This window comes from Cebus imitator, unplaced genomic scaffold (genome assembly GCF_001604975.1).
Source record: "Cebus imitator isolate Cc_AM_T3 unplaced genomic scaffold, Cebus_imitator-1.0 Scaffold693, whole genome shotgun sequence".
Taxonomy (NCBI): Eukaryota; Metazoa; Chordata; class Mammalia; order Primates; family Cebidae; genus Cebus; species Cebus imitator.
Window position 1 is genome coordinate 462893 of NW_016108008.1, and position 27606 is coordinate 490498.

Here is a 27606-nt window from a genome sequence, read left to right on the forward strand (position 1 = left end):
TTGTTTAAAAAATTTTTCAAGATTTTCACCATGCCAGGAACAAAGAATCTGAGAATTAGATTTAGTAGTAGGAAGTGATGGGAGATGTGTTATGGTAATTCGATTCTCATTGTATCTATGTTTGTGTGCGCATGTGTTACGGGAAGGTGAAATATGTTTTGTATGGCTTGAGTGAAAGCTAAATGCACAATAATGAAATATAGCTGAGCAAAGCCATTTACGGGAGAGCTAAAGAAAAGTACTCCAATTAAGTTGCTTTTTAATGCTCTAATCTGATTTAGAAATGAAGCCCTAAAAATTTAGAAACAGGTGTGTTCATTATAGTCTTTAGAGTTTCTTTCTTGAATGTTAAAATGTTAACATCTCTAACTAGGCTTTACTTGGAACATAGGGAGCAAAAATTTAAAACTAAGCTCTTGAAGACCCATGCAGAGTGCTGTTATTCTGAACTGTCAATGAAAAGGAAAAACAGTCTGTCTATGTAACCTTTGTAGCCTTCAAAGATGACATTTTATTTCAAAGTTAAAATATCTGGCCTTATGTTTCCAGCCATGATGGAATAATGAAATTGAAAATCTAGGAAATGAGGGGTCATGGTTCCTGAGAAAAGGTAAAGAAACAGGGTGAATTCAATGAACATCCAGTGTACAGCCCGAAGGCAAGTCTGAGGCTAAAGAGCAGAGAAGGGGAACCCAGGCAGAGCTGGCATTTACTCTGAGTTAAGGTAGAGATCAGAGTTTATGGAAGGCAAAAGGGCTAGAGATTTCAAGAACAAGTACCAGAGATGAAGAAGCTGCACTGAGATAGAGCTCTGAGAATCTGCTCAGGGGTACCCTTGAGTCTGGCTGAGTACTGATAATGCAATTGTGTGAGAGGAAACTACCCAACTCTGAAGAAAGAACCTCAGTCTGAACAAGTGTCAGAGCTTACGTAGAGTTAGTCATAATTCATGTTTCTAACAAGCAGTGTGATTACATGGAGCATCCACAAGAATCATCATATAGTTATCACCATAGTAGTAACCCTAGACTAACTGACACTCTGGACCAATTCTAATAAAGGTTAAAAGCAAGCTTCAGAAGGATCAAACGGATTCCAACTAGCCCAACTGTGCCAGAACAAAATCTATCACCACTTTAAAAAATACAAAAAAAATCCAGCAGCAAACAATGTATTATCTAAAAAGTCCAATAATTAATAAAAAGATAGAAAAATAAGGATAATAAACAATAAACAAATTAAAAGACTAAAAAATAACAGATATCATAGAATTTGCAGACAAAATATTTTTTAAAAAGTACTACAAATATGTTCCATTTGTTCAAGAAGATAGAGAAAAAGAGTAATATAAAATAATAGAAGAAAAATTGTAAGCTACAACAAAGAACCAACTGGAAATTCAGAGAAAAGAAAATCTGCAATAAAAAATTACAATGCATTGTATTGCCATCATATTAAACACTGCAGAAAAAAATAAGTACATTTGAAGATGTAAAAATAGAAACTATCATATCCAGTGTTTATAAATAACTTTACTCTTTCAATTCAATTAAAAGACAAATAACATTTAAAAATGGGCAATACATTTGATTGACATATTTCTCCAAGGAAGAAATATGAATGGCAGGCAAATAAACACATAAAAATATCTTCAACATCATTAGTTATAAAGGAAAACATAAAAGAAAACCATCACAATGTGATACCAAAGACGTCCACTTGAATGGCTAAAATTTAATAAGATTGACAATACAAAGTTGTTGAAAATGTGGAGCAATTTAAACTCCCATATCTTACTGGTGGGGATATAAAGTATTGTAAACACTTTGAAAAACAGTTTGTCAGTTTCTTCTAAAGTTGAACATACCATCCATATATTTATACCATCCCTTCTGATATATTTATCCAGTAGAAATGAAAGCCTATGTCCATACAAAACTGGTACTCACAGGTTCATGCCAGTTTTATTAAGAATAAAAAACTGGAAACAACCCAAATGTCCATTAGCTGATAAGCACATAAACAAATTATGGAATATCCATGATGGATACCACTCAACAATAGAGGAATAAATGGCTGATTTATAAAAACATGGATGACTCTCAGAAGCAGTATGCTAAACGAAAGAAATCAGGTATAAAAAACTACACACTATTTGAGGTGCAGGAAGGAGACTGATTAGAAAGTGGCAAAAAATAAGTTTTTAGAAGCTGTCACAATGTTCTATGAAAACATTGCCCAATAGAAATATAGTGCCAGTCACATATGTAATTTGAATATTTTACTAGCTATATTTAAAAGTAAAAAAGGTAAAATTAATTTTAACATATTTTATCTAATATATCAAAATATAGTCAATATATAATTAACATAAGTTAATGAGATATCTACGTTTTTATACTGTCTTTGAAATCAATTGTTATTATTATTTTTTTTACTTATACCATACTTAATTAGGACTAGCCTCATTTCAAGTGATCAGTAGCCACAAGTGGCTAGTGGCAACCATTTTGGACAGAGTAGTCTATGTCATAATTGTGGTGGTTGTTATGCAACTGTATGCATTTGTCAGAACTCATAGAATTGTATATTTAAAGTTGGTACTATTTGTTGCACGTAAATTATCTCTCAACAAAGCAATTTCAGTGAAAAAACCTGGGAACAGAACGTTAAACACCACATGTTTTCACGCATATGAGGAAACTAAAAATGTTGATCTCATGGAAGTAACAAGTAGAACAGAGGACAGCAGAGGCTGGGAAGGATAAGGAAAAGGGTATAGGAACAGATCTGTTAAAGGATACAAAACTATAGCTAGATGGGGAAATAAGTTGTAGTGTTCTATAGCACTGTAGGATGACTACAGTCAACAATAATCTATAGTTTAAAATAGCTAGGAGGAGAACACTGGATGTTCCCAACACAAAGCAATGATAAATTAGGGGGATAATGGACATACTGATTATCCTGATCTCATAAATCCACATTATATGTATTGAAATATCACTGCGTAGCCCGTAAACATTTACAATACCATATGTTGATTAAAAGAATAAAATAAAATATTGACAAAACAGTTAAAGTAGTTGATTTGTGGGTTTGTTAACATAAAAGACCTTTTCTTCCACACTTGAAGGTGAAGCTCAAGGATACAGAAGAAACACAAAAACAATCAAACAATAAACAAATCACTGTGAGAGGACTGTTATGATCTAACTGGGAAAGCAAGAGTGATACATATTATATTACACAGCAATCCATGACATCATATATAATACAGAACAAGCATGGTTCACACTAGCATTCCAGCAAATTGGCTATGGCAAGTAATATCACAGATTCTGAGCTGGAATAACAAGAGACATAGAAAGAAATTGGCAGGTTATTTTTCTGTGAATCTTGTCCTTTTGTAGTTCAATGCAAGAAATATAGTAATCAGGACACCTCATTTGTATCCCAGGTATTCCACTATTAACTATGTGACACAGTTCCTTTGACCTTAGTTTCCTTTCCAGAATTGCAGCAGTTGCTCCATATGTCAATTGCCTCATACATACTCAATGCTATGTTAGACACAATACATCATTTATTTCTCTCTACCGTGTAATTTGGTAAGTATGATTACCCAAATTTTATAGACAAGTAAACTGAGACTTAAAAATGTTATTTGCTCAAGATTGCAAGCTATAATAGCAAGTATATAACTGAATTTAAACAAAGACTCTTCTATTTCAAAAAGTCCATGCACATTCTACTGCATAGTATTACCTCTCAAAATGGAGTTTAAACTAGATGTTCACCAAGATGGATGAGGCTTGCAGCACAGAGCAGTGATTAAGAACTCAAATTCTAAGGGCATACAGGACAAGGCTGAAATTCCACCTTTGCTTCTCAAGGCTGTAATTTGAATTTTACTTCACCAGTCAGTCTCAGTTTATTTACCTGTCTAGTATGCAATGGTTAAATGCAAAGACTTTAGAGTCAGACTGCATGGGTTAATTGCTTAACAGTTGTGATACCTTGAGAAAGTTACTTAACCCCTGTATTCCACAATTTCCCCCATTTAAAAAGAGAGGCATAATAATAACATCTACAAACGTTATGAGGACAAAATATACTATTATAAGGTAAGCATTTAAAATGGCAGCTGGCTTTACAAATGTTAGCTGTTATCATGGTGCTTTAGATGAATTAAGAGACCACTTTAAGTTCTAATGTTCTATGATTCTCTAATTTATAAAATACTGTGCAAACAACAGAAAACCAACTTTACTCTAAAATAACCCAGTTTGGGTCTTTGCTTTAAACAATTCTAAAGTAATTCTCAAAGTTTATAAGTCAAGAGAGTGGCTTTTAGTCTTTAAAGGTCTAAATCAGCTTTGTGCAGTAGCAGTAGCAGAGCCAATGAGGTTTATCCCAGGCGCGATTATTGCTAATTGAAAAGTTTACAGAACTAAAGCTTTATTATTATTATTATTATTATTATTATTATACTTTAAGTTCTGTGATACATGTGGAGAAAGTGCAGATTTGTTACACAGGTATACACGTGCCATGGTGGTTTGCTGCATGTATCACCCCGTCATCTTCATTAAGTATTTCTCCTAATGCTATCTTTCCACAATCCCCCAACCCCCTGCTATGCCTCCCCTAGCCCTATCAATGACATGCCCTGATGTGTGATGTTCCCCTCCCTGTGGCCATGTGTTCTCATTGTTCAACACCTACTTATGAGTGAGAACATGTGGTGTTTGGTTTTCTGTTCTTGTGTCAGTTTACTGAGAATGATGGTTTCCAGCTGCATCCACGTCCCTGCAAAGGACATGAGTTCATCCTTTTTATGGCTGCATAGTATTCCATGGTGTATATGTGCAACATTTTCTTTATCCCGTCTATCATTGGTTGGTTCCAAGTCCTTGCTATTGTAAACAGTAGTGCAATGAACAAACATGTGCATGTGTCTTTATAATAGAATGATTTATAACCCTTTGGGTATATACCCAGTAATGGGATTGCTGGGTTAAATGGAATTTCTATTTCTAGACCCTTGAGGAATCACCACACTGTCTTCCACAATGGTTGAACTAATTTACACTTCCACCAACAGTGTAAAAGTGTTCCTATTTCTCCTGATCCTCTCCAGCATCTGTTGTCTCCAGATTTTTTAATGATCGCCATTCTAACTGGCATGTGATGGTATCTTAACGTGGTTTTGATTTGCATTTCTCTAATGACCAATAATGATGAGTTTTTTTCATGTTTTCTGGCTGCACAAATGTCTTCTCTTGAAAAGTGTCTGTTCATACCCTTTGCCCACTTTTTGATGGGGTTGTTTTTCTTTTCTTGTAAATTTGTTTTAGTTCTTTGTAGATTCTGGATATTAGTCCTTTGTCAGATGGGTAGCTTGCAAAATTTTTTTCCTATTCTGTTGGTTGCTAGTTCACTCTAATGATTGTTTCTTTTGCTGTGCAGAAGCTCTGAAGTTTAATTAGATCCCATTTGTCTATTTTGGCTTTTGTTGCCAGTGCTTTTGGTGTTTTAGTCATGAAGTCCTTGCCTATGCCTCTGTCCTGAATGGTATTGCCTAGGTTTTCTTCTAGGGTTTTTATGATGTTAGGTCTTATGTTTAAATCTTTAATCCAACTGGAGTTAATTTTTGTATAAGTTGTAAGGAAGGGGCCCGGTTTCAGCTTTCTGCACCTGGTTAGCCAGTTTTCCCCACACCATTTATTAAACAGGGAATCCTTCCCCTATTGCTTGTTTTTGTCAGGTTTGTGAAAGATCAGATGGTTGCAGATGTGTAGCATTACTTCTGAGGCCTCTGTTCTATTCCATTGGTCTATACTTCTTTTTTGGTACCAATACCATGCTGTTTTGATTACTGTAGGCTTGTATTATAGTTTGAAGTCAGGTAGCCTGATGCCTCCAGCTCTGTTTTTTTTGTTTTTTTTCTGTTTTTTTTTTTTGTTGTTTGTTTGTTTTTTTTTTTGCTTAGGGTTGTCTTGTCTATGGGTGCTTCATTTTGGTTCCATATGAAGTTTAATGTGATTTTTTTCCAATTCTGTGAAGAAAGTAAATGATAGCTTAATGGGGATAGCCTTGAATCTGTAAATTAACTTGGGCAGTATGGCCATTTTCACAATACTGATTCTTTCTAACCATGAGCATGGAATATTTTTCCATCTGTTTGTGTCCTCTCTGATTTCCTTGAGGAGTGGTTTGTAGTTCTCCTTGAAGAGGTCCTTCACATCCCTTGTTAGTTGTATTCCTATGTATTTTATTCTCTTCATAGCAATTGTGAATGGGAGTTCACTCATAATTTGATTCTCTGTCTATTACTGGTGTATAGAAATTCTTGAGATTTTTGCATATTGATTTTGTATTCTGAGACTTTGTTGAAGTTGCTTATCAGCTTAAGGAGCACAGTCTGACCAAATGCCCCATTCATTCCACATTCCTGTCCTACTGAGGGTCAACTATTTCAGTAACTTCAGAACTAAATTTTCACCTTCAATTCAAGGTCTTAAGTGGTTTTTAAAGTACATTTAATACTATAAATGTTAAATTGCAACTATGAATGACGTTTCCAAACTTTTTTCTAGACTGTTTCTGCTAAATGCTCAACATGATCTATAGGAATCCTTTTGAAACCTTCTGAAATCTCTTCTCATTCTAGGCTCATCCCCATTGACTGGAATGAGAGCTCCAGGTCTCTGGCTTCTTTGGATTCCTCTAAAGTCTCACAGGCCATTTGCACATGCTCATCCTTTTGTCTCTGCTGCTCCCTGCCCATACCCAACTTGCTTTCAGTTATGCTAGGTCTTCATCTCTCAGCTTAAATGCTACCTCCTTTGAGAAGCTATCCCTGGACACTCTACCCCCAAGTCAGAAAAGGTTTCTTTGTTAAACTCATGGTATAATCTATCTGTCATTGTGGTATTTCTACTTTTGTTTGTACTATCATATAGCTAATTTATAATTCCTAATCATTGTATTTTCAAGCTTCTTGAGGCTGTAATCATATTTAATTTTGTTTGCAGTTGTTCTCTGAGCACTTGGCATAGAACAAGGCAACTAATAGGTAGTACATAATAAATATTTAATTAATAAATGATTAGTACACAGAGGAATATATGTGGTAAGTACTCATGGATAGATTCTTGAAAAGTGTGACTTTAAGTGAAACAATGTGCTGTATGTACTGTATGCTGTAGGAACTTAACTCTTGTTTGTGTCTATTAATCTATGGTAAAATTGGTTCTACTATCCAGTTTGTCAGTTCACTTAAAGTCACGGTTTCCAAGAACCTGTCAATAAGTGAGGACATACTGTACTCTAACTCAAAAATTTCTTATGTATTAATTATATTTTACTCCTTTTCTAAATGTACATTACTTTAGCTCCCCATATTAAATTCTGATTTCCACTGGAAAAACTAAAGGAGCTGTTATGAATGATGCTTGGTCATTTATAATCCAAACTTTTGTATTTATTACTAGCCACCTTACATGATAGGCACTGAAAATCCAAGGATGAATAGTCTATGTTGCACAATTTTACTCTTAATTGTGAAAATTTATATTTCCTCCTTCAGTTGACATATTACAGATTTTAGATATGTCATCCAAAAGTAAAGTTACCCAATAAAATTTGTCTTTGTAAATACAGAAGGAAAAAGCAATTAAGTACATAAAAGTACTTAATGTTGATCATGCTGGCACAGAAAATTTACTGGTCAATATACATTCACAGTTATTTAATGGCCTCCACCAGTAACCCTTGATATTGCCATATAAGCCTCTGAAATATACTTTATTAGTAAAAACAGGGAGTATTATTGGTTCCTATTCTTGAGCAACTACAACTCTGCTATTTTAATAAATGACCTCTCCTGTAATTTTTTAAGTGTTTAATTTTCATCTGCTGAATATGTCTAAGTACAGCAGTCAATTAGAAGAGGTGGAAAAGGATTCTGATTTCAGAAATCATATGAGGATCAGGCATATAACAAAAATAATGAAAAAATCATATAATCTAACATGTGATTCTACTTTGCAATTGCTAATCATTTATTAGTGTCATTAATGCTCATGAAGATAAATTTCTCCATTTTAAACACTTGGTGAGCAGTAACCTGATTTTTTTAGAATTTCATTCTTTAGGAGGGCTTTCTTCTGTGTTTTTGAAGTTGCCCATAAGAGTTATGTCATCACATATAACCAAGGAAACCACAGGAAACTTGGTTGCTAGGAAACCCCTGAATTGTCTTGATGAAGATCACCGCAGTAGGCTTGGCTTGAATAGAACAGATGCTAGGAAAATAAAATTATGAAGTCACAGTCACTTTTTTTTTAAAACCTAGGATGCCTCGTTAATTGGCAGTTAAATCTTTTCACCTAGAGAAACTAGAAAAACTGTTTGTCATGTCTGAAAGGCTATCATATAGGTGGAATGGGGGCCACAACAGGGTGCTGTCAAGGGCACTGTGATAGTATGTGAGACTCTACTCCAATGCACACATTTTTTTCTTTTCCCAATTAATTTGGCTACCTAGGGAAAAGGGTGTTGTGACAGCTACTGTCACTTCGACTGAAGGATAGATTTTAATGAAAACACATTTGTAATTAAACATGTTCAGACCTATGACTTTCTGCATTCTCTAGTTTCCTTCATACAGAGTAAAAGAATTCAGTGCCTCTTTCCTAAAAATGTTAAGATGCTTTTTAAATTAAGAATGTCATAAAGTCGGTGTCTATATACATATATACAAATACAAATATATATACACATATATTTTGTCATCTAAGACCTCAGTGAACTTGTAACTATTTGTGCCTCTGAGTAATTTGAGTATGATAACATTTACAAGAACAAAGGAATGGCCAAAGTTGGTCAAGCTGCTGAACCATCCAACATAAGTCCTTTCTTAGAGTATGAGGTGATAGGCCATCCAACGCTCCTCTCAAATATCATATATATGTTCCCATGACCTGTCCTGCCCTCCATGGTACATTGTTGATGTATTTATAAATCTATTGATAACTATTTAGAATCTAAATATATTTCCAGCTATATCATCCCTGGAAGAAATAGGCTTTATAGCTTGACCACGCCATCATAAGAAGGGATACTCCTTTAATATCAAGCCTACTTCTGAAGGTAATCTTTTATTTCTACTATTCTACACATACATTTGCCTTATTAATACTCTTGTCTTTCTACAGTTTTGTTATCTGTATATTAGCTAAGGTCACTTTGTCCTGAAATTCCTATCTCTTCCATGATACCAGGCATTTTGTTTTTCAAATTGAAATTATGAGATGTAATCCTATCATCCCTTCTTCTTTTTTCTAAGAGTCGAGTTTGTCATCTACATAGATCAAGGACACAGGAGATGTTTTTCCATAAGAAGAGTTTGAATTTTAGTTTATATACAAATAGATAAAATCTTCTGTGACCAATGCTCGTGGTTAGGAAGAATCAATATCGTTAAAATGGCCATACTGCCCAAGTTAATTTATATATTCAATGCTATCCCCATCAAGCTACTACTGACCTTCTTCACAGAACTGGAAAAACCACCTTAAGCTTCATATGGAACCAAAAAAGAGCCCACTTAGCAAAGACAATCCTAAGCAAAAATTGCAAAGCTGGAGGCATCATGCTACCTGACTTCAAACTATACTACAAGGCCACAGTAATCAAAATAGCATGGTACTGGCACCAAAACAGAGGTATAGACCAATGGAACAGAACAGAGGCCTCAGAAGTAATGCCATACATCTACAACCATCTGATCTTTGACAAAGCTGACAAAAACACGCAATGGGGAAAGGGTTCCCTATTTAATAAATTGTGTGGAGAAAACCGGCTGGCCAGGCGCAGAAAGCTGAAACTGGGCCCCTTCCTTACACCATATACAAAAATTAACTCCAGATGGATTAAAGATTTAAACATAAGACCTAACATCATAAAAACCCTAGAAGAAAACCTAGGCAATACCATTCAGGACAGAGGCATAGGCAAGGACTTCATGACTAAAACACCAAAAGCACCGGCAACAAAAGCCAAAATAGACAAAATGGGATCTAATTAAACTTAAGAGCTTCTGCACAGCAAAAGAAACAATCATTAGAGTGAACTGGCAACCAACAGAATGGGAAAAAAATTTTGCAAGCTACCCATCTGACAAAGGACTAATATCCAGAATCTACAAAGAACTAAAACAAATTTACAAGAAAAGAAAAACAACCCCATCAAAAAGTGGGCAAAGGGTATGAACAGACACTTTTCAAAAGAAGACATTTATGCAGACAACAAACATATGAAAAAAAGCTCATCATCACTGGTCATTAGAGAAATGCAAATCAGAACCACATTAAGATACCATCTCATGCCAGTTAGAAAGGCGATCATTAAAAAATCTGGAGACAACAGATGCTGGAGAGGATGTGGAGAAATAGAACACTTTTACACTGTTGGTGGGAATGTAAACTAGTTCAACCATTGTGGAAGACAGTGTGGTGATTCCTCAAGGGTCTAGAAATAGAAATTGCACTTGACCCAGCAATCCCACACTGGGTATATATCCAAAGGGTTATAAACCATTCTATTATAAAGACACATGCACACATATGTTCATTGCGGCACTGTTTGCAATAGCAAAGACTTGGAACCAACCAAATGTCCACCAATGATAGGCTGGATAAAGAAAATGTTGCACATATACACCATGGAATACTATGCAGCCATAAAAAGGATGAGTTCATGTCCTTTGCAGGTACATGGATGCAGCTGGAAACCATCATTCTCAGTAAACTGACACAGGAACAGAAAGCCAAACACTGCATGTTCTCACACATAAGTGGGTGTTGAACAGTGAGAACACATGGACACAGGGTGGGGAACATCACACACTGTGGCCTATTGGGGGTTGAGGGGGTAGCAGAGGAATAGCAGGGGATGGGGGATTGGTGAGGGATAACAGGAGAAATATCTAATGTAGGTGACAGATTGATAGATGCAGCAAACCACCATGGCATGTGGATACCTATGTAACAATCCTGCATGATCTGCACATGTCCCCCAGAACTTAAAGTATGATTTTTTTAAAAAAGAAAAAAATAAAATAAATAGCGCGGGTGGCATAAGCAGATAATCAGATCATGACAGAAAAATAACTCTATAATAGCATAATGACAGAAGTTTTGGTGTAGCATTATACTGTGAGCAAAGATAATAGCTCAGAAATTATTTGTGTACTTCATAATAAACTGAATAATCAGCTGTCCGAGACAAAAAGCCAACATAACACAAAACAAATAGTTTACACATGTTTAGGAAGTTGATTTTATTATATCATATGCAGTCTTAGCAAGGTGTGTGGCTAAGTAACGCTTTTATAGGATGGCTGTGAAAAAAGCTCTATATACTCAGAAACAAGATGAGCAGTTTGCGGCCACTGCAAGATTAATTAATTTTACAACTTTCTCTAAAGATGACCATTAATAAACCAAATATCTGTGGGAAGATCTATGTTGGCATGACCACCCAGTCCTGTCCTTGGCCCTATCTTGCTTTAATTGTTTTTTATTTATTTTTTTTAAATTTCTCAGATAAACACAGACATAACATTTTCAAGAAATCTGAACACAAGACCAGTCTGACTGGGATAGCCACCATAAGGTATTACAAAATCAAAATACTAAAATTGAGTAACTACCTAAAAGGATGGATGGAGACTGTAATAATAGCTGCTATGTAGCGGACGGCTATTGTTTACAAGGTACTTTGTATACCCTGTCTCTAATTCTCAAGGAGTTTTGGCAAATTCAGTGTCATTTTTCCCCAAAATGAAGAAACTGGAAGCCTAAGAAGTTGTGTAACTTTCTTACAGTTAGTCAGCTAGTGACAGAGCCAGGACTTGAGCCCATGTCTAGCTACCTCTTTACCAGCCAGATTGGCTAGCTTATGCAACAATGTCAATCTGAGTGGCTTAATGCAGTACCTTTTATTTCTCCTTCTCACCACCTGTCTAATGTGGGTCATATGGGAACTCTGCTCAGTACAGTCACTTCGGAACCCTTGTTGATAGGGCTTCTATCTCCAAGGGCTGCAGAGGCAGAAAAAAAGGATGTGACGAATGACAAACTAACTCTTAAAGCCCCTACCTAGAAATGACATGATCTGTCTACTTGCATTTCAAGAGCTAAAAGCTAGTCACATAGCTAAATCTAACTTGGAGATGAGGGAAGAGGAGGGTTATAATTGTTTTGTTTCAAGAAGAAGAGAAACGAAGCCTACAGGCTCTGAAGTCCAAATTCTGACCATTTGACCTTGTTGAATATTCAATAGTATGACATTGCAAAAGATAAATTAACAGGCTTCGACTTCACTTCAGCAAAAAAAGTACAAAAATACAAGTATAGCATAGGGTAGATCTGACACAGCACAGAAAATGTTAAAATATTTAAGAATTATTAGAATAGAATCTGTAAATGAGCTATCTATGTAATGCAGCTGCATGAATAGGTTATATTAATAGCATTGTAAATCATGATTCAGGCAGACCAAAAATTAGTCCCCATGCTCTCAAATCCACATCTCCTGTCTAGATTTTCCTCCTGAGCCCCTCTTCATCTGACTAAATACTAGACATCTCCAGTTGGATACCCAGAGGTTCTTGGATCTCATCATCCCAACACTGACTTACTAACTTCCTGTTCTTAAAAAAATAAATAAAGAGCCCACTCCTCACAGATGCCTTATCTGAGTTGACATAGCACCAGTCAATTCCCTAAGTTAGAATCTTTAGATTCACTGTGTTCTCTCCACTCCTCTTCGTTGCTTCACACAGGCAATCACCAAGTTCACTTAACCTTTACTTAGCAATGTTCCTCCTTCCCAACAACCTCAGCCTAAGCTGAGAATTATTGCCATAAGCTCTTAACTGACCTTCCTGCCTCTAGTCTGGACTGCTCCAAAACATTTGCATACTTCTGCCAGAGTAATCTTTCTAATATGCTTTTAAAAATACTGGGCTACTTGCCATTGACTTCGTATCAATACCCATAGGAGAAAGACCAAGCCCAACTGTATGGAACATGAGGACCTTCAAAGTTTTGTTCATTCATTGCTGGTTTTATCGCTTGCCTGTAAGCCTTCATTGCAATATGTGAGTATAAAGAACAGGCAGACTTACCCACTAGTCTCTGAACATATCAGGCACTCTGCTCTTCCATAACTGCATGCCCTTGTACATGCAGGTCTCTCTCCCTTTTTCTTCAAAGTCTGGTGAATTTTCACTCAGTCCTTTAAGATCTAACTGAAATATCACATTTCTCAATTAAACTTCTCTCTTCAAACACCTCTATTATTATCTTTGTCACAGTGTATTGGTGTTGTTTCTTTACAAGTCTATCTCCTCTAATTAACTACACACTGTGTTTGGAATTAATTGTCCTAGAATGTAACATAGGCCCTAAAGTTCTTAAAGAATTAGCATGAAGATGAGCTGAAGAATGAAATGTTAATTGGATGGAACTAATGGTGGAGTTTGCAAAAAATCAACATTGGGTTAAGGTTTTCAGAAACAGAGTCAAATATGAAAATTCCACTGGTGTAAAAGAAAATTAATTTATATAAAGTAAAATGTGGTTATTAACAGGAATAATAAGTAAAATGCTATTCACCTAATCATAATAGGAACACTCATTAGAATTCCCTAATGACTAATGACATAAAATAAGATAGTGTGGGATATCAGAAACTTAATGAATAGTTCTGAAAGTAAATCATAGTAAACTGGCAGCCCTGGCCAGGTGGCTCCAAAACTCAGCTGACCCTTTACTCTACTCTAGCTACCATCTCCTTTATGAAAATCTCAGGTAGAAAAGATACAAAATATTAAGATCACACCTGACTGCACGCTCTTCAAGGAATTTTAAATTAGCACAAAGGAAAGCGTTTCCCTTGAGAGCTATTCTGGCATCTTACACTCACATATTGCAATTGGTATATGAGGCCATAGCAACATACTTTTAAGAAAACAACCTATAACCATGGGATGGGGTGTTTCTCATTACCTTAGTGATAATTCCACTTTCTATCCTTCAGAGTGGAGAGATATTGAACCCCACTGAGCTGATAAAATAGGCTCGATGAATCCCTATAGCGAGAACAGTATTAGCAATAGGATTGCACAGATTTCTTATTGCAAAAGCCTGAGTAGCATTTCATTATTAAAGTTGTCTGATTGCTTTGGTTCAAACCTTTTCCCAATTCCTTTCTTTCTCTATTTAAAATCACAACAACAAACAAATGAAAAAATAACACAAGCAGGAGCGTGGGATGAGAGCTCCTCATCATCAAAGACAGCTGCACAGACTTGCAGTCAAAACACCTATTTTTTAGACTAACAGAGGCAAAGCTTGTCATGATTCCCCATAACCTGTCAAGACCAAGGGAAATGTGCGCTGCATGCCCTGGATCTTTGTGCTGGTGCTGTTATAATGTATTCAGAACCAGAAAAACATTCTAGAGTCAGAGTACCCCGCCACTCTGCTTCTTACAGCAACCTACCGTTTTGTTTTCATCAGCTACCAAGTTCTTATTTCCCTAGGTGCATGTAGGGCCCTCTAGCTCTCCCTTCTCCCAAAAATAAAACTTCTCAGGTGCTCTGAGAGCTGCTTCCCATGAAGGTAAATGCAGGTGTGCTGCTAGCTCATATTAAAACTTCCCCATTCATTAAATTTGCACCTTCTGTCATTATTAAGAAGACATTTAAATTTTCCTGTCTGCACTTTTGTCATAAAAATCCCATTTTTAATTCAATGACTTGTTCCAAGCCATTTCATCATTCAATGCTTTATGAAAAATTTAATGGTGTCTAATCCTCTAAGTCCCACTAAAATTGCTCTGTGTCCAGTTTTAGCTGCAAGTCAGCCTAAGAACAGATACTTACATCTCAAACCTGTAGTTTCATCCACTATTCCCTAATTCAGTGGTTCTCAAACTTTAGTCTACATGAGAATCACCTGAGGGTTTGTTAAACACACAGCTTCCCAGGACCTATCTATGCCAAAGACATTGACTCAGGAGGTCCTGGGTAGGGCACAGGGATGTGCATGCTGACAAGCATCCCCAGGCGATTCCGTTCTATACACTGGGGACCACTGCTGATCCAATGAGAACAAAGCCTGGCATAGGCATATTTCCATTCCCAGCCTCACTAATCCTGATACTTGCTGCATCCTAACTGAGTGAACCAGCACATTCCTAAATCCATCAAGCTAATCCCACATCCCCCCATCATCCCCGCCCTAACTCTATGCATATGACTGACTGACTGCTCACTTTGGTTTCTTGATCAGTACCTCTGTTTCCAACCAAAACAAGAACTGTCCCTGTAATTTCAGCCTAATGCTTGGGACTCTGCCTTGTTCTCAGCAGGGAGAATCCCTTCCACTCTAGTGATAACCACATCCTAAGTTTCTACCAAAATGTAGACAGATCACCAAGTAGAATGAAAATACTACCACATATGTGAAAAAAGACTAAAAGCTGCCCAGACCTAGCATATCTGATCCTCACTTCCATACCTGAGCCTCCAGACCCCTAGAACATTAATTTGGAACAATACCTTCTTTGAGGGTTGAACCCTCTGCCCTTCTACTGGATGAGTCTCTTGGGGTCGAAAACAGAATTAGCTCTGGTCCCCACCTGAAGAATTGTTCTTAATGTATTTCAATTTGTTGCTATGATGTCATTGGCTAGACTGAAGGTCATTATAAGAAAGATTCCTATGAGGTTCTTTTTTGTAACTACTGTAATAATGTGTGCAAGGGTATTCACTACTTTACTCAATTTCCTCTTAATGAGAATGCATGGGGAGAAATTTCTGTCTGGTCTTGATACTAAAAATAGATTTACTGCTTATGAGCAATTGATTTGCTTTTTATCTTCTGAACAATAAATTTTATAAGAGAGCAGACTTTTGTTCTTTCACCTCTGGCTGGTGAGAAACAGGACCTACCTCCAGCATTATATTGTATTTTTTAAGTCACATTGCCAGTAACATTGTCCCCACTTTTATTTTTCTACTTTCTTTCATCCCAACATATACTCTATTTTCTATATCTCTTGTAAACTGTCTACTTTCTTTAATTGAATTAAGGCTTACCCTTTCCGGTACTGACCACATGGACCCAAGATAATAAGATAACTCAACAGTTGAGGATGACAAATAATCCTATTGACAAGTGTGTATCATATATACACCTGATACTCAAGAAAAACTGCAACTCATCTGAGAGACTATGATGTAACACGGAGTGCTCACGCTTAGTATACCTACAATGTAGGAAAACTGGCACATACAGAATAATACTACATGATGTAGGTATAAAGGTTAGGAACAAGGTGATATTGATGGTTAGCATTTCAGGAGTTCAACAGTGAAGGAAATCAGTGAAGGGAGAGTTAGAGATTTTCCAGAGTTAGTGATTTTCCAAAACAGATAGAACTTAAACCAGCACTTAGGTTATGAAGATAATTTAAAGTTTTTGTATTGATAGAATGAGGAGAAAATCATAGCAGGTCAAATGAGCAGCATGGAGTGGAGGTGCAGTGAAAAGAAACAGGAATTTGAGATGAAACTGGCACAATTTAGATCCTGGATTCCTGAACCTCTCAGAGAACTTTTCCTCATTTGTAAATCAGGATAACAACGTCTATGAAGAGTCTTGGTTTTTAAAAAAAGTTAAAGATAAACTGTGGAAAACAGCAAGTATAATACCTAGCTCCCCTTAAGCACTCAAAGGTTAGTCATTTCTATGACAATACTGGCTAAGTCTGGAGGTAGGATTGAGTGTTCCCGGCATGCAGTTTTCATGCTCCCTAGAATGCCTGCTATGCTGTGAGAAGTGGAAAAAATGATTATATTGTTAGGCTGGAAACTGAGGGTGGGGGGCCTTATAAGTTAGCAGATAACTTTGGACTTGTCAGAGGAGGAACAAGAGAGCTATTTAAAGTTACTGAACAGGGCAGTGACATGATGAAAGCAGTGTTTAAAGAAGATTAATGTGGCCGTGCAGGCAGAGAATGAAGGAGAAAACACTACAGGCATGGACACCAACTAGAAAGCCGTTGTGGTAATGGGCACAAAGCAACAGCAAACCGCAGGAAGAGGAGGGCCGCAGAAGAGCAAAGGAGAGAGTCTGAAATACTTTGAAGAAAGTTATTTTTTTCCTTGGAGAGGATTTTATGACTGGCTGTGTGGGAGGGATGAATGAGTCAAAGGTCAAACCTAATCATAGTAATTGTCCTACCGATTGCCTCTTGTTTGTCTTTATCTCCCGCCAGATTCTGAGCTCATACGGAAAAACAGCATTTCTCTCTTGTTCACAGATGCCGAGCATATAGTATTTCAAGCCTAGATGATACTCATAATGTTTTAAAGCAAATTTCATCAATGAATATTGAATTAAAGTTTGTTCTTGGAAAATAAATCAAATGAATAAATATATAATATTAATGACTACCACAAATATTTATTAATTGTGCCCTTTCTATTGAGTGCTTTGTAAGCACTGTATATAAATTATCTTATTTCAATCCTATCAAAATTCCTATACAGTAGATACTATTATCTTCTCCATTTAAAACTGACAAAATGAGGCACGACACATTTAGACAACTCACCCAAGTTTACTTAACCAGAAAATGACAGAACCAAGATTCAAACCTATGTCTTCTGAAGCCAGAGCCTACACACTTACTCAAGGAAATGAGAATGGGCCTTGGAAAAAGAGAGAGTCCTGTCAAAAGAGAAACAGAAGTAATGGAAACCAATTAACTTTTTTTATACTGTGTACTTCATAAGCATTTCATCTTCATATCAAATTCCACAGGTAGATATTCACTCAGATTTAAAATGCTCTCTTACTGTGGTAAGCAACGTGCCCAGAGAGAACAAAGGAGGCTCCTTGTTCTCAGCAGGTAGAGGACAGTAGATGTGAAAAGTAAAGACAGTAGGAAAAGAAGACTGCAAAGTAGCACCTGATGAAGTATGCGATGAGGATGCAGGTTAATCAATGCCAGGATTTGGGGAATGAGAGTGAATTCTATCAAATTCCTTCGTTTTAATGTTCCTCTGATTTTATTTTCTTACTTCTTTCTGCATATGCACTTCCAACTCTCCTTCTCTTTTATAAGGCTGTATAAAATATATTAGTCCATCTAAAGAGTATTTTACTAAAAGCTTCCTTTCCAGGAATCTGATGACACATTAGACTAGGTGACTTTTGAAATGAGTACATGCCATTTTAATGGGCAAAGTGGTGTTTATGCAAATCCAGAGTATTTGTAGCTAAACACACACACACAAACAGAGAGAGAGAGAGAATGTGTGTGTGTTTTACTTTTCACTCCTATGTAAAATGTTTTATAGTAAAAATGGGCTTTTATATATCTGCCTGTCATACAGAGCAAATTGTTACAACACCAACTGACCAAATTTCTCTAGCACTATCACTATAGCCTGGAAACTTTCTATTAGTTCACATTGCTACCAGGGGTCCTGACAAAAAATAAAATTTCCTTTAGAATCTTCAACAGTATAGAATTGCATTTCTAATTCCATACACAGAATTTTCTTCATCTCTGAATTATTTATTATATATATTTTATCCTACTTCAGAAATTAGTAAAGATAGATGATTATTAGAATACATATTTCAACAAGATTTTTTAAACATTACTTCAAAGAGATTTCCTTTCATTAAATTCCTTTTATAAGCTGAATTTGTTGAAATTTTATGTGGAAAGTGTAGACCTCAGAACGTTTGGGACATGGAATATCATCTACGTAAGATTCTCAAAGGCTGGTGAGACTTAACATTCAAGTGAAGAGGACCTAGCACTAAAGTTTTTGAATGAAATGGAGAATGTTGATAACAGAAGAGATATATGCAGTATGCAAATTAATCTCAATTGATGCCAATGTTAGAGGCTTTATATCTTATGACTAAACAGCAATTTTTAGGGAGGAAAAGCAAGAAATGAAATTAAAATTGAATTTCCTCACATGGAGCAAAAGACCATGGAGACAGCTCTGTAAAAGATGCAATAGCCATGAGTCAGTAAGACCACAAAAAAATGGAAGAATAGTTTAAAAGGTCTGGACTAGGGGCCAAATGGAAGATGGGAGATCTCTTTCTCATTTATAACAACATGTTCTCACTTGCAGGTGGAAGTTAAATATTGGATACACATGGACATAGAGATGGGAACAACAGACTACTACTGGTGGAGAGAGGGGATGGGAGCAAGGGCTGAAAAACTACCTAGTGGTGGAGAGAGGGATTCAAGAAAGGGCTGAAAATCCACCTATTGGGTCCTGTGCTCAAAACCAGGATGGCAGTTCAGTCACATCCCAAACCGCAGTGTTATACAATATGCCTCTGTAACCATCCTGCACATGGACCCCTGATTCTAAAATCAAAGTTAAAAAAGAAGAAAAGAAAAATAAATTTAAAATTTCAAAATAAAAATCTCCGACACTCCAATAAGGGATAAGAAGCCAGAGTGTACCTGTAACACGCAGTGACACCTGGATGTTGCCTCTAAGATGGGACCTCTCAGCATTTGGGGACACACTGGTGAAGACATGCTTTTCCCACTTTGTTTTCTACAGACTTCCTATCATTTTTATTATAAACTCAGGCTATTTCTGCAATAATATCCAGACATTAAAACCTTTGCCAATGCTGCCAGGCGCGGTGGCTCACGCCTATAATCCCAGCACTTTGGGAGGCCGAGGCGGGTGGATCACGAGGTCAGGAGATCGAGACCATCCTGGCTAACATGGTGAAACCCTGCCTCTACTAAAAAAACACAACAAAACAAAATAAAAAAAACCAAAAAACTAGTCAGGCGTGGTGGCGAGCACCTGTGGTCCCAGCTACTCAGGAGGCTGAGGCAGGGGAATTGCTTGAACCTAGGAGGTGGAGGTTGCAGTGAGCTGAGATCTTGCCACTGCACTCCAGCCTGGCGACAGAGCAAGACTCTGTCTCAAAAAAATAAAACAAAAAACCTTTGCCAATGTTTTCAATAATTGTGTTTTTGATTTTTACTCATGTAATGAAGCTTCTTTTCTGTTTTTTCCTGAATACTATAATTCAAGTTATAAAGCAGTATTTCTTCACTTGCTAAAAAGATAACTATATTCATAGACTGATTGGTTTTGTCAAAGCATCTTATTTGCTCAGCTCTCAACAACTTATATTATAGACATATTCTATTGGTAGTGTCATGATGATTTGTGGAGTTTGGTTGGTAACATTTTGACACAATTTTTCTGTTGAACTGGAATAACTTTCTCACTTGGGAAAGGAAAACACCATGACACAAAGTCACAGAAATGTCAGTCTGGTCAATAGCTCCCATTATTCTCAGAGATGTGCCAATGAAACAAAATCCTAAAAAACAATTTTTAAAATATTGGCATTATCAGCCTCTCTTACACAGTTAGAGACCTAGGGTATTACAGGACATATGAAAATGTCTGAGAACAGAACAGGCCCTTATTGGGATGAAATAATTGCTTAAATTTGAATTGATAAACATTAAAAAATAGCAGGCTATTTAAACTGTCCAATAAGTATTAAAGCTATTTTCATTAAAGCTTGTTAGTATATATTTATATGCTTATTTTTATTTCTTTGAGGAAAATCTTCTACCTTATAACTGAAAAGACTACCTCATAATTTCACAAATTGTATTTTTGATAGCGTTCTCACATATTTCATTTCAATACTTTCATTCTCAGTTCTGTCTCATTGCTCTTAATAGCTCTTTGTTGCATTATACAAAATGTTTTTTCCTCTTCAACATTTAGTATCTTCAAATAATATCAAACAGCCATTAGCTCTCCCTTTAGTCCCCGCTCAGTCAAGCTGTGATAATTAGCTCCTTTAATCTTTTCTCTAAATAACTACCTCTATTCTCTTAATCAGTTTGTGGTGCATTCTCTGAAGTTTCTTTAATTTGCTGGAATTTGATGAGTGGCATTACATGGCGTTACAGGTATACTACAAAAATGATGTGCTACACACTTGATTAACTACTCTGAAGAATATCTGCTGGGAATTTAGAGCACCAGCAGGTTCATATGGCATATTTCACATGTAACCTGTAGGCTGCCAGGTATACAAAATGACAGAAATAAAGGGGCCTAATCCTCAAGCTCCCTCAAGTCACCATATAGGGCACCAGTGTAACTGTGACACAATCAGCAGGAGTTTTTAACTATAAGTAGTTATATCTTAACTAGAAACACCTGTCCACACCTCAGGGTCCACTGAAAATAAAAAGTGTCAAATGACATTGACAGAGACCAAGAGAAAAAGAAAACAGAAGCAGAGAGAGACAGAAACTGAAACAGTAAGAGAGTGTGTTCACAGCATACATTTTTATTTTTAATTCTGTTTTAAGATAATCAATATACAGTATAAGAGAAAGATGTGTAGGCTATCTGGTGGCAAAATCCGTCACATTTTTTTATCATCAGGTTTATTCATTTCATTTACATGTATCTGAGATTAAGCTCCTCAGAGACAGGGAACAAGTCTAACATAAATACCTGGTAGAGAGCCCTGAAACCAAGAACATTTTCTGAATAAATAAGGGAATTGATGAGTGGATTGCAGGGGTTAGGTTGAGTCTCTTTCCTTCCTTTATGCCCATTCCTCCAAAACTGTAAGTGACCCACACTTCAAGAGAACAGAAGTGTTCTTTGATCAAAGTTATAAAGTTGTTCTTCCCACCTGCTAGAACCCCTCAGGTATTATGTGCTTTTCTTTCTTTTTTTAAAAAAAAAATTCAATATTTTATTTTTTATCAACAAATAATTTTACATATTCATGGGGTACATATTTTGATATGCACAATGTATAGTGATCCGATAAGGGTAATTAGCATGTCCATCATCTCAAACTTTTTTTTTATTATACTTTAAGTTCTGGGGTACATTTCCATATGAGGTCCTGTGCTAGGCTGCAATGCAGAAAAAAATGAAAAAACAAGATCTAAAATCTATGAGCAGATTTAAAGTACAACTTATGATAATGATTATGAGGGAGATGTCACAATTTTTTAAAAGATGAATTGCCCAGTAAACACTAGAGCAGGTTGGAGAAGGGAGAAATAACTAATTTTGGCTCGATTCTAGGGATTAAGCATATGCTACACAGGTGGAGAAAAGGGGAAGGTGTATATAAGGAGATGATGGGCTGTACAGCACGGTGATTAAAGAAAGAGGCTTTAAACCAGACAGAAAGTAGTCTCAATTTCAATTCTGTAGTTTACTAGCTATGCAGTCTTAAAAAATGGACTCAATATCTTTCCCACTTAATTTTCTTTTTTGTGAAATGGATATAATACAAAGAACCAACTGTTTCAGTGCTTACTATGTGCCAAGCAAAATATAAATGCTTTGCATGAATTAATTCATTTAATTCTCACAAAATCCATGAGCTAGATACCATTGCGAGAGATAATTTTTACAAATTGCTTAGAACAGAACAGAGCATGTAATAATCATTTGAACAGGTTGGGTATGACTATTATTATATCACTGTCACCATCTGAAGATATGAAAAATAAAGTACATAGAGTTATGTTATTTGACCAAGATTACACAAACAAAAACTGGTAGAGGCAAGAGTTGAATCAGGAAGTCTATTTCTAGAGATTGAGAACCCAAATTCTTCACAATTTGGCCTTTAACAATAAACTAATATCTGTCAGAAATACCTGGCACTGTTGCAAACAAACAGAATGCCTTAAATATTAGTGATTCTTCTTACTATTGCAGAACAGATCAAAATTACAGTCAGGGCAGGATACCATTCATTCATTCACTTAACCAAAATTTAGAGAATATCTACATATCTGTGGCACTGGACTCATTTCTGAGGTCACAAATGTGGGTACAACATGGTCTATGACCACAAGGAACCTTCAATATATAAAGGCAAGTCCATAAATAAATAACCAAAGTACTCTGAGAAGTGTGCTATGGGAATAATCGCAATAAAATTACATCTACCTCACTGAATTGTCATAATAATTAAATTGACATGTGTCAAATATTTACACTACTGCCTAGAACATAATATTTAGCATAAATGCACTAGCTATTATTGATTGTATTGAATTATAATCATCTGTGGTGGTATACTCATAAAGAAAAAAGCAATTCGTTGCAGAAGAATGAAACTGAACCCCTACCAATCATGATATAAAAATATTAACTCAAGATGGATTAAGACTTAAATGTTAGACCTCAAACTATAAAAACCTGAAAACAAAACCTAGGAAATACCCTTCTCGATATTGGCCTTGGCAAGTAATTTACAGCTAAGTCCTCAAAAGCAAATCCAACGGAAACAAAAATTAAAAACGAAAATTAACAAGTAAGATCTAATTAAAGTAAAGAGTTTCTGCCACCAAGAGAAATTATCAAGGGATTCAACAGACAACTTACAGAACTGGGGAAAGCATCTGCAAATATGCATCTGACAGAGGCCAAGTGTCCAGAATCTATAAAAAACTTAAACAAATCAACATGCAAAAAACAAGTAACTCCATTAAAAAGTAGGCAAAGAACATGAACAGACACTTCTCAAAGAAGAAATACAAGGAGCCAACAAAGATATGAAAAAATGCTCATCATCACTAATCACCAGAGATGTGCAAATCAAAACCACAATGTGATACCATTTCACATGGGTCAGAATGGTCTTTGTTAAAAAGTCTAAAAATAGCAGATGCTGGCAAGGCTGCAGAGAAAGGGGAACTTATACACTGATGATAGGGATGTAAATTAGTCCAGCCACTGTGCACATCAGTTTGGAGATTCCTCAAAGAACTAAAAGTTGAACTGCCATTACATTCAGCAATTCCATCACTGAGTATATACCCAAAGGAAAATAAATTGTTCTTCCAAAAAGACACATGCACCTGTATGTTCATCACTGCATTATTCACAAAGGCACTGAATCAACCCATGTGCCCATCAACTCTGGATTGGATAAAGAAAATGCGCTACACATACACAATGAAATACTATGCAGCCATGAAAAAGAATGAAATTATGTGCTTTGCAGTAACATAGATGTAGCTTGAGGCCATTTTTCTAAGCAAATTAATGCAGAAACAGAAAACCAAATGCTACATATTCTCACTTACAAGTGGGAGCTAAACATCAAATACACATGGACATAAAGATTAGAATAGACACTGGGAAATATAGGAGAAGGGGGCAAGGGCTGAAAAACTACCTATTGCGTACTATGCTTCCTACTTGGAAGATGGATTCATTCATACCCCAGCCCTCAGTGTCATGCAGTATACTCAGATAACAAACCTGCACATGTTCCCTCTGAACCTATAACAAAAGTTAGAAGAAAAAACAAGAAAGAAAAACAAAGCCATGGTAAATCAATGGCTGTCAAGTCAAATTCAGCTCCCAGACTTGTTTTGCTTGGCCTATGGTGTTTTCTTTTGGTTTGGCTTGTTTTTGTTTAAAGTGAATGAATTGCCAGCATTGAAAATATAGAAGATCATAACCTAAAAATGTAGATATTTAGTGTCTCCTGAAAAACCTAAAAATCTGAAAGAACATTTCTGTTTGGTGAACATCAACATGAGCCAAGGTTTAGCTCAGAAGCCCAGAGGTTTTCTTCCCCTTGTATGGTGCCAGAGACCAGCTAGAGGTAGCAAGGCCAGAGCTCCAACTGTGCAATGCCTTGTGAAATAGGAATGATATGTAGGACATATAGAAAGTCCCTTCTAGATAAGACCTTTCCTAAAAATTTATTCACAGGATTATAATTTTGGCCAGTATTATAAATGGATTTTTTAAAATTTTCACATCAAAGAGGATATTGCTAAATTTCTTAAAAAGAAATAGCATGTAAACCAGTAAATATAAACCCTGGAAATCTCATTTTAAAAAACAGATAGTTCCTTAATACGTTTAACATAGAATTATCATATGACCCAGCAATAATAATGCTCTCAGGCATACACCCAACATAACTGTAAATAGCCGTTCAAACAAAAACTTGCACAAAAATGTTCATAGCCCAGCTGATGTAGGACAGGTGAGGCTCAAAATTGGGGCATAGCCTGGGAGAGCTTTTGCTCAGGACAGAATTCAAAGGTGAGCTGATGGTGTCAGACAGCACTTTTTATTGAAGAGGCAGTGTATAGCAGCAGCAGAGGTGCTGCTCCTTGCAGAGCGGGGCTACTCTGGGCACACTGTATATGGGGTAGCCCTGCTCTGCAAGGAGCAATACTTCTGCTACTGCTGTGCACTGCCACTTTCATAAAAATTGCTGTCTAACACCACCAACTCACCCTTGAATTATTTCCTGGGCACAGCCAAAAACCCTCTCAGCTAAGCCCCAATTTGGAGGCTCACCTGCTCTACACCACAACTATTCACAATAGCCAAAAGCTGAAAACAACTTGAATGTCCATCAACAGACAAACAGATAACATAAAATGTGGTGAATCCATAAAGTGAAATATTATTCAGCCATAAAAATGAATGAAGTACTGATACATACTACACCATAGTTGAACCTTGAAAACATTATGCTGAGTGGAAGAAGACAACCACAAAGGCCACATATTACATGATTTCATTCATATGAACACCCAGCTTAAGCAAATTCATACAGACAGAAACAGAAAGCAGATTAGTGCAGCCAAGGACTGGGGCAGGGGGAAATGAGAAGCAACTGCTTCAATGGGTACAGAACTTCTTTTTGTTATGATCAAAATATTCTGGAGCTAGATGGTAGTGATGATTGCAAAACAGCATGAATGTGCTAAAAGCTACTGATCAGTAAATTTCAAAGTGGCTAAAATGGTAAATATTGTTATGTGTGATATCAGTACAACTTAAAGGCACTGCTCAGAGGACTTAGGTTTTCAATGAGCAGTGGCTTTGATCTCTTTTGTCAAAGTGTCTTTGCTCAGCAAGATTTTCTTAAATAAATGAATGGCTTAGTCAGTACTGTTAGAAGAGAGATTAAATAATTATTGAGCAAAATGAAGAAAGAGCTGATTATTCCTCACAAAAGAAAGGTATTATTAATACTTAAATTTTTCGGACCAAGAAAAGGTTTGGATATGCTCACCATTATAAATGTGCAGATGAATTCATTAAACAAAAGGTCTTACTGTCCCTCTTCCAAGGACATATCCATGAGAAATCACATCTCTACAACCTTCTCTGACACAGGTAGTGAGTCTCAAATGGGTAATACTGCCTGCCTAAAGATCAGGAGCTATCCCCACCTATTGAATTACAGTGCTCAAAACATATAAGCAATGGCTGAGGGATTCCAGCCTTGAGGTTCCCAAGGTACATTGTACTCGACATTAAAGCCCTCTCTGTATGAAATGTAGCTCTCATATACCCTGGGTCTACTCTTTTCCACACTAATATCTCTGTCTTTGAACTTTTTTCTTCTATGACATCATTTTCATACCGTTAAGTAATACACACACCCTTCCTGGGATGCTTTCTTGTTTGTTACTGTCCTTACAGGCAGCATCTGAAACTAGGCTAAGTGTTCAAATATGGTCCACAAGGGTACCAGAGAAGAATTTCCAGAGTTGTGAAAACTACATTTCTATTGATACAGTTTATATTTGCTTTGGAGGGAATCATGTTATCTGGTTTAATATCGGATTTATTGCCAACTAAAACTTGAAGTTGGCTGCAAATAATTTTTTTTTTTTCAAAAAGCACACGGGGGAGACACAGTTGCATCACTGCATGCCAAGAAAGAAAAGGGAGGTAGGAGCAGAGAGAGTAGAGGAGGGTGATATGAGCTGGTTGTACAGATCTGGGCTCCTAAGAATGCTAGCACCTAGTTTCCCCATCCCGTCATATATGTCATCATAAAACACTTGACATATTATTGAGACTTTACTGTCCAGGTACTCTTCTGAAACTTTTGCCAACATTGACTCATTGAATTTTCACCATAATGACATGAAACAGGTTTGAAGAAATAAAGTCTCATTGCCCAAGATAATGCAAACAGTTTGTGGCAAAGCCTCAAATCAAACAGATCTGTCTAATCCCACAGATTGCTGAGCACTAGGTGACATTGTAAAGAAAGGTGTGTAGCTGTGCCATGGAAGGGTTCGATCTGTTGGACATGCCAATTCATACCACACACAGCAGGCCTTAATCCCTGTCCCGAATAATCACAAGATCTGCCGGGCCTGATTATCAAACCACAGTGAGGACACTGCCAAGTCACTGTACAATGGCAAATACTTTTCTATAAGGAACTGGCTAAATGTCAAAAAAAAAGGCTAAAGGCTGAGTACAATTTGTGTTACAGGAGTAGGATTTTTTTTTTGTTTGCTTTTAAAATTTTGTTTGTTTACTTCACTTCTACCTTCATCAGTCTTACTGTTTCCACAGATGTGCATTACGGACCTTTGCTTTTAGATCCCATTTCTATTATGGCAATGTATTATACTTTATTTTCTATTTGTTCCTCTCTGACATGACTA

General features: G+C 36.4%; 1 protein-coding gene and 1 pseudogene across 2 annotated transcripts in view; one reads left to right on the plus strand and one right to left on the minus strand.

Moving 5' to 3' along the window:
- The window catches only part of PDE4B (phosphodiesterase 4B), a 446198-nt gene that overhangs the window by 257569 nt on the left and 161023 nt on the right, over window positions 1-27606 (minus strand). The window lies entirely within an intron of this gene.
- Window positions 4376-4529, plus strand: LOC119469531 (annotated as a pseudogene).